This window comes from Gadus chalcogrammus, unplaced genomic scaffold (genome assembly GCF_026213295.1).
Source record: "Gadus chalcogrammus isolate NIFS_2021 unplaced genomic scaffold, NIFS_Gcha_1.0 GACHA075, whole genome shotgun sequence".
In the NCBI taxonomy this organism is placed as follows: Eukaryota; Metazoa; Chordata; class Actinopteri; order Gadiformes; family Gadidae; genus Gadus; species Gadus chalcogrammus.
This window is the reverse complement of record NW_026613510.1, coordinates 283,754-292,303: the sequence shown is the minus strand read 5'-3', so window position 1 is coordinate 292,303 and position 8,550 is coordinate 283,754. Positions and strand designations below refer to the sequence as shown.

Below are 8,550 nucleotides of genomic sequence, written 5' to 3'. Positions count from 1 at the left end.
AACAATTAATGTAAATACATATTTAAATCTCTGTAATGTCCAGACTGTCTCTGAGACAGTTACACCAACAAACAAGTGAAACATTGATAATTATAACATGTATAATTACAATATCTCCCAAAAGAGAATAGGCCTACACCCCTCCCATTTTTGCAAATATTTTATTGTATCTTTTCATAGGATAACCCTTGGCATGAAACTTTATTATAACTTAAACTAGTCATTATACGTATTGTAGAGAACTATCGATTTCTTGTCCTCAGAATATGACTAAAAACACATCCATTAACAACTAAACAGCTGGCCACATAACTGAGTACACTTAATTATGAACATGACCATTGCGCCCATAGTGACAATAAATCTATCGTAATCTACAAACTCTACACAGACTTCTTTAAGTTACATCAAAGTTTCATGTCTATGGAGTTATCCCATGAGAAGATACATTAAAACATTTGAAAAAATGGCTAGGGTTTTGTGAGATACTGTATATGTACCAATTTAGGTTAGGTGAACTTCTCACTGTTTCACATAATGAGTAATGTGTTAATTTTGTTTTGAAAGATAATTCCTACAAATACTGAGTGATGTAGTGGATGGCTGGAAAGAAGAGGTATGGTTTTTATTAATTTACACATATACTTTGACTAGCTTTTGGGTAGTGCAGATTTGTACCTACCATCTTTTGTTTTTCGCAGGGGGTTTCTCTCATAACAGCCTCTGCTAATTGAAACTCCTCCATTGTCCTCAGAGGCAGCTTGATGGACGAAGCGGCAGCTTCTGGTGCTACCGGCCTCACCATCTCTCTCCTAAGCGCCCTCACTTCACTCCCCAGGTTGGTAATTTCCGCTTTCATCAATTTATTTTCTTCCAGCACTTTGGAAAGCAGCTCCACGACTTTAGATATTCCCATATCTGTTCATGTAAGTTACTTATTAGAAATGTTTTCTGGGGTTTGGTGTACTTTGGTGTACTTTCCCATTTCATCTTAATTATAATGTGTATGATAATGATGAAAACAATGGTTAGAATGTTTGTCTCCTCGACTTACCATGCAATAGCTGGTGGCTTGGTTGGACTGTATCTATATTCAAAAGTCATTGATTAGTGTCAAGTGCCAATGATTATATATTTTTTTCAAAGTAGTGTATTTAAGGAAGAGTTTGTAAGATTTACCTTGTAAGAAATTTACATAAATACATGTTCAATCAATACATGTTGAAATTAGGTGTTCTACTGACGCCAAAACTTACCTAGATGTAGTAGCTCAAGTCTCTGGCTGCCATTTGATTGAGCTGGAATAAAAAATAAATAAAATGTCATGTTATTGTGTGTAAGTTACAATATTTTAAGTTTTACTTGTTCAACCATCAGTTAGCCTGATATCGAGGAAGTTTGGCTTGGTCCTGTGTGTGTGTGTGTGTGTGTGTGTGTGTGTGTGTGTGTGTGTGTGTGTGTGTGTGTGTGTGTGTGTGTGTGTGTGTGTGTGTGTGTGTGTGTGTGTGTGTGTGTGTTTTTGTGTGTGTGTGTGTGTGTGTGTTTCTTTACTGCACAAGAGGAATGGCTTTGTATGCAGTTGGGTAGTCCTTCATCCAGTCAGACCAACAATGAAATGTGTCAAAAAAAGTTTTTTTTTTTTTTTTTTTCTTTCTATCTGGTATGCTAGGGGGGGCATTTTCAGCCTGATTAACTGTACTTAAATGTAATTGCTGCAAAATCTCGTTCTCTGTCTCCCTTGCGTTGGACAAGACTCGCCTCCTTTTACTCCAATAAGAGGCCATCTCTGTGTGTATCGGATACAATTATGAAATGCAAGTTTGATACCTTTTCTGCTGTGAGCTTTGAATGGTCTTCAGTGTCCCATAAATATGCAAATGAAGAAGAAAAAAAACACAAAGTTAGTTTTGATGGCATAGTGTGACAACAATGAGGAGGATATTTTTCAGGATAAATATACAAATGCATTCACTTTGAAGTGTAGAAGGTCCTACAGGCAGCTGTAATAAACTAAGATATACTATTTATGAGATGGCTTGCAGTGTGCTTATCTGACAGGATTAAAACCGTGCATTCTGTGTGAATGTGTATTTGAATGTTAACATTTAATAACATGTCGTTTTTAGTTATGTAATCATTTGAAAGTCCCTTCAAGTTGAAAAAGCATATGCATTCTTATTATGGCCACACCTGGCGTACTAGTAAATCAACTGTGATCAGATTGGTTGAAAAAATAGAGGCTGCATGTGATTTCAGTTCCGGTTCAATGCATTTGTAATGAGGGGGCGCACTTCTGTGCAGTGTGCACGTGACATTAGTCGTCGTTGCCAGCAGGCTGCACCCGACAGCCAAGGGATTTACGTGGCATAGCAAGGTAAGCAGCAGAATTGTTTCCAAATTAAGCGTAATTTAGAAATGGAGTTGTTGAGTATTATGGTTTCATGAAAGCAAGGACAGCACTCGGTTGCTTTCGAAACTTTGAATCGCCAACAACGGACGTTTCGGGCCGCGCGCCCTTCAGCGTGTTTTGGCTTCTTCACAGGCATTACACGCTGAAAAAGGGAAACGTCCGTTGTTGGCAATATCATCCGACTGCAGACACAAATGGGCGTTCCCGTGTCGTGGGCGTTCTCGTTCACGCAGACTAAAACGCCCCCCCCCCCCGGCGTTCTCGTGTGGTGGGCGTTCTCGTTTACGCAGGCTGGAAAGCCCCGTTCTTCTTCGTCAATCTAGTAGTATGGGCAGCATAGAACTGACGTTAGCGCCCCCTTCTTCTTCGATCTCGTAATACGGGTACGTTAGCCAGCTAGGCCTACAGAATGTTAGCTTACTTTTATGTGTCGAATCTCGGCCCAAACTTTGCATCAAACTTGATGCAACCCGATCATTACAGGGAGGGAGGCTCCATGATCTCATGTTCATTATCTTCTGGGTTAGTATAGGTAGTGTATTAGGTATAAGTGAGATGTTTGGTATAGTTTAAGAATATGCTCAAATTAAATAATGAATAGATTAAAATAACACTTGGGACATTATGCAGTTCAAATCCAGTTACCAGACACTATGAAGGCTCAAACAGTAGGCCATTTGACTCCAAGTGTTCACTTACTTTTCCCACTGAATGTTTTCAATAAAGACAAAATACAGTAATTGCTCTGTAACAATTAACCTTACAACATACATCGTAGGCACAGATGTATGTTATATACATCGTATAGCATTTGTCACAAAAACAAAAAAGAAAGGAGTAATAAAATACCAGCATTTCTGGGCAGATACATTTACTACAGTAGTATGTACATTTACAAATGAAAGGGATTGCAAAAAAAGACGTCCCAAATAAAACGAAAAAGGAGTAATAAAAGAACATTATGCTAGGCAGACATCTTTTATGACAAACCTGCCATATGCAACGTGCCTCAGTACCAGGGGAGCGCTTGGCCAATTCTTCTTTTTTGAGAAGCCTTTGAGGCGTAGCGCAAGGCCACTGACACAGCCTGCATTGTTGTAAATCTTTCTAACCGTTATGTATATGAGATTGTCTTTATTAAGCTTAATGTCCCCTGCCAAACTGTCATTTATATATATGGAATGATGGAGAGGCTTGATAAGTTCTCGGAATGTGTTTGAAACCCTGTTGAACACGCCAAGCATCGCCATGTCCAGTCTCAGCGTCTCTTGTACAATTTGCTGAAGGACTTTGGGTGGTAAGAATGGCCTGTCCTCTGTTGTGCCAGATTGGAGCGTGTGGCTGAGATGGGGAGATGGAGAGGGTGAGCTTGGTGTGCCAGCTAGTCCTGCAGGGCTAGAGAGAGCGAGAGAGCCGAAAAAGAGTGAAGGAGAGCGAGAGAGAGGGAGAGAAACAGGGATTATGATCAACCTTCAATCACACAAGCCCAGACCAACACAACCCACACCATTAAACAAAAACGAAATCACTGATCGATCAAAAGTCTGAGAAAGAGCAAGAGAGAATATACATAAATAGAAAAGTATGGACATAGTATGTAATACTTTTCACTGCTTAGTGATTGGAAGGTGTGACTGAGATGGGGAGATGGAGAGGGTGAGAAGGAGCCAGCTAGTTCTGCAGGGCTAGCCTAGAGACAAGTGTATTGGCTACGATCTTCGTGAGCACCAAAAATAAGTAAATAGCAACATGGACACAGTATATAAACCTTTCAAGCATAAAGGTCTCCAACAGCTGTCAAACCACCACCTCCTGATAGAGAGCATGTCCCCCTGAAAAGTAAAATTATGCTTTAAATGACTTCATAGCCCAATACAAATCCATGTTACAGTACTGTTTAGCAGTGTGGCAGTGTAAATTATTGTGAAGATGTAGCCATCTCCTCCCGTAAGCGCAGTACCTGAAGACAAAGTAATGTGTATGACCTATGATGCATGTTAATTGTAGCCTCCAGTAAGGATGACTAAATTATTAAAAGCCTTATATTTCATGCTACACATCTGATTGAGATTAGAAAGAACTCACCTCACTGAAATCATATTGCTTTTGAGGGTAGAATACATTGCGTACTGAAATTAACATGCAAATGAGTTAGTTGTTTTTTTAAACTAGTCATAATTTCCGAAAATAATGCATCTCACCATCAGCATAAACACCCCACAGCTGTTGCTCTGATACTGGTGAGGTGCGTCCTGTGGTGGTTAAAGGGGAATGTGATTTGTCAATGATTCTTATTAGTATATAATGCCTATAAACTATAAAGTGATATCCACCCTCATTTTGTAGCTACATACAAAAAGTGCACAATGCACTTTCAACAAGCATTTAGCAGCAACCAGGGCCCATGAGCGTCACATAGGAACACTTAATTAAATCATAATAAACAATCTAGAGGCCTGCCTGTCTACCCGTGAATGCTACTCTACGAGATGCAATGAATCGTGCGCCAGCCACACGTTTTACCTCGTCAGCCAAGTAAAGTCCCTTCCATGGTCCATTGGACAAAGCATGTGCCAGGGTACTGAAAAGGTTTGGAAGACGTGTAAGTTGCAATTCATATGCATCATCATCAACACGCATTCAGTACACACTACGCTTCGATTTCACCCAAGGGTGAATTAAAAGTACATGGTTTCCTAAACGTTGGTCATCAACGAGGTAATAAAGTAGTAACTGAGGGCACATCTGTCATCTGTTTTTCAGAGTGCTAACGATCTTTATTCATTCGTTGCGCCGCGACCGAACTGACAGAATTCTCTGATATGCCATGCATGTAAACATACTAGTTAGTTTAGACGTACTAGTACGTTTACATGCACAGTTTAATCCGATGCGTGTGTCACCACAACGAAGCAGAGTGGCCGCGATTTCATGCCTCTTACCATGCCAGCTGACACCTTAACATCCAACTTAACAATGTACTTTGGTAATGTTAACCTCACAGTAAAATAATCGGCAAAGCCTTCGCTGCAAACTTTACCCTCTACCTACAAACCGTCTTAAACGTTGCTGATTTCTAAATAGTATATTCAACGTTTATGGACGATAGCATAGCATTCGCTGCTACCGAACCATGCTTGTCACGAGTATTTATATCCGATTCGAATTCGGATACAACGATACGCACAGCTTATCAGTGATTTAAATGAGAATACTTCACAGCCAATGTTGTCAATTAAACAATATCATACTTACTGACATAATCTCTCATCATGACCCTTTCGTTTTTCTGGAAAGTTACTACGAGGTAAAACCGCCAAAAAAGGAAGTGTAGCATACCCAGCATGCCTTGCGAAACTCACTCACCTCTTCTTGAGTGATCGATGAAACGCTACAGGAACGCCTGATGGGCGTTTTTGTGTCATGACGGGAACGCCCGATGGGCGTTTTTGTGTCATGACGGGAACGCCCAAGCCTGCAGCTGGACCCTTCTCGTTGTTGGCGATTTAAAGTTTTGAATGCAACAGTGCTGTCCTTTCTTTCAGGAAATAATATTACGATACGTTGGATTCAGCACGCAGTTAAGTTATATAAAGAAGTCTAGTTAGTGTGAGCGCGTTACTGCATGTATTCGATTTTTTTCTTGCCCTTGTGGAGGCTTGGGTGAAGGGGGTCATTAATATTTGGTTTTATTTAGTATTATGGTACAATATGTAGCTGGGCCAACATGTCCACGGGTCGATTTCCCGTAGTAAATTGATCATTTTGAATGATTTGGATTTCCCCGCGACGGTTTCGCGGGATTCAGCTGCTAGTCAGGGACGCAGCGCGTGACCGTGACAACGTTATTTCTTGGGAAATGGGACTAAAACGAATATAATGGATGACATTCATAGTATTATTGGTATAAAAATTCCATTACTTGTAGTACAGCAAACGAACAATTTTGTAAACATGAAATCGTTAATATTTTATCAATGTCCTTCTAGAACCTGTCATGAACTTTGATAATCAAATCAAACGATGTCTCGAGCGCAATAGATGTCTCTGATATAACGGATATTTAGCTGCTATTCTTTGGCAATTTGACATTTTAAGTTGGCTATATGAGCAATGTTGTTTCTTAATGTTACTCATATATGAACGTAGTCTAATATAAACATAGACTACGTTAATGTGAAGTAAATATACACAGCTGTGATAACCGCAATAACTTATCCTGGCATAGCAGTAGCCATAAGCAATTTGGCACAGAGTTTAGATAAAGCTAACGTTAGTTAGTATATCTAGTTAGTCATCTATGAACGAATATGGTTGAACTAAAGTTGCTAACAGACCGACAGTCAAACATGATCGCTATTCGTGTTATTCTACTTACCAAGAGTTGTATATAATATGAAATAATTAATAGCTTTGCTGTAAATGTCAGTACGACCGTAGTTGCCAACTACATAAACGGAAGATGAGCATCTTCCCTGGGGAGGCTCGTGCGCCTGGTTCAGGAGCAGTGTATAGCTCGAGCAGTCAACTGCTCTTGAACCTGGCGCTCGAGGCTCCCCAGAAACTGGAACGTCAAGGTTAATGTTCGTTTTACCTTATTTGTGTATTTTGCTTGGGTGCCATTTTTATGTTTTTGCCAGGATCAATTCATGTACCCGTCATTTCAAGGATATTTTCCCTCACAAAAGCTAGAACTTGTTTGGGCAATTTAGTTGTGCAGTACATTATACATTGTAAAAAGCCTGTAGTAAGAGAGAAAAGAAAATACATGATTTTGTGTACTGTGGTAAAGACACCCAAGTGGTTTGACATATTTGGTGTAACAGATGTTTTTCTTTTACTCTTGCAACTTTCCCTTTTAGTCTCTGAAGCAGTGTCTCACACTCGAGTCCTGACGAGGGCCTTGAAACTGGCATGCCTGTTCAAAACATCTCCAGGACAACAAGGTTATTTTGTGTTGACGTGTATTGAATTCTTAAGGGCAAAGGTTACTCTTAACAGGCAAATTCTGTAGAAACTCCATAAAAAGAAATATTAACTCACTAAGACCATTCATGAAACATCAGTAAGCTGCAGTTTGCATAGCCAGTCAGTAATATTTTAGTTCTTGCAATTGCGACTGCTTGTAAAAAAATAAATGCAATGATGCCACCAACAATAACCAATACAATGTTGTGCCAGATAACCTCAAATATAATTAGCCTACTTCTAGGGGTGTAACGGTACACTGTAAAACCTGATAAGTTAGTTGAACTTAAACTATTTGAGGAAACCGATTGCCTTGAACTATTTAAGTTTACTAACTCAAATAAATTAAGTACCAGCAATTATTTTATGTAAGCAAAGATAACTCTTATAGCTAGAGTTATTGTGACATGTGTATTATGAGTTAGCATTACTAATTCCATTTACTGAGGTGAAATGTAAAGAATTAGCTTTTTACACTTAAATGCAGCAATTCATTCAACGTATATAACATGTGTTCATGTAACTTATTACATTCTAGTTGCAACAACTTAAAATTACATTTCGTCTACTCAATTCATTTGAGGAAACCGATTGCCTTAAACCAATCAAGTTAAATGAACACAATGGATTCACCAATCTCTGATCCAACTTAAATTACTGTGGCGAGCAGCGCGGGAAGGACGAGACGGGAGCCCAAGTTTAAATGGCGGCGCAACTCTCGTGCCTTAGTGCACCGCACGACCACGAGAGCTGGCAATATTCATACTCAGACACACAACAGAAAACACGGCACCACTGACCAACACACATAACACTCTCACTAATGGTCCCGATCACACACATCACAATTAACACACAAACAATAAAGAACCCAAACCCGTTAACCCCACTTAACCTAATAACACATCAAGTTATAAAAAGACAATAAAACCCCTTTTCCCCAAACATTATGAATACCCAGACTCCCCGGGGGTAGGAGTCGCCACATTATTTATTAAGCTGAATGCTGAACATTCATAACATTTCCATGGTCATTTCAAGTAGTCATTTAAACAGCTTTACTAATTATTATTATTTTTAAACATGCCATCTCTTTAGCATCGGTGTTCTCTTTCTACGACGTCTTTCTGTTGGTGTCGGGTCAGCCATCTCTTCTTCGTTCGTTACTAGAC

The 8,550-nt window shown here is 39.5% G+C and overlaps 2 long non-coding RNA genes across 3 annotated transcripts; both read right to left on the bottom strand.

The window, feature by feature from the left end:
- Positions 1-645: 645 nt before the first annotated feature.
- On the bottom strand, positions 646-1,300 carry LOC130378402 (uncharacterized). Its single transcript, XR_008894688.1, has 3 exons — positions 1,257-1,300; positions 1,055-1,087; positions 646-918 (listed from the first exon to the last, which is right to left on the bottom strand). It is a non-coding gene; the product is annotated as an uncharacterized LOC130378402 (long non-coding RNA).
- A 2,715-nt stretch (positions 1,301-4,015) lies between these two features.
- Positions 4,016-5,900, bottom strand: LOC130378409 (uncharacterized). Of its 2 annotated transcripts, XR_008894691.1 has the most exons (6): positions 5,777-5,900; positions 4,934-4,991; positions 4,612-4,662; positions 4,496-4,539; positions 4,179-4,242; positions 4,016-4,100 (listed from the first exon to the last, which is right to left on the bottom strand). It is a non-coding gene; the product is annotated as an uncharacterized LOC130378409 (long non-coding RNA). The 2 variants fall into 2 exon arrangements; XR_008894692.1 differs by lacking the exon at positions 4,496-4,539.
- Positions 5,901-8,550: the final 2,650 nt, after the last annotated feature.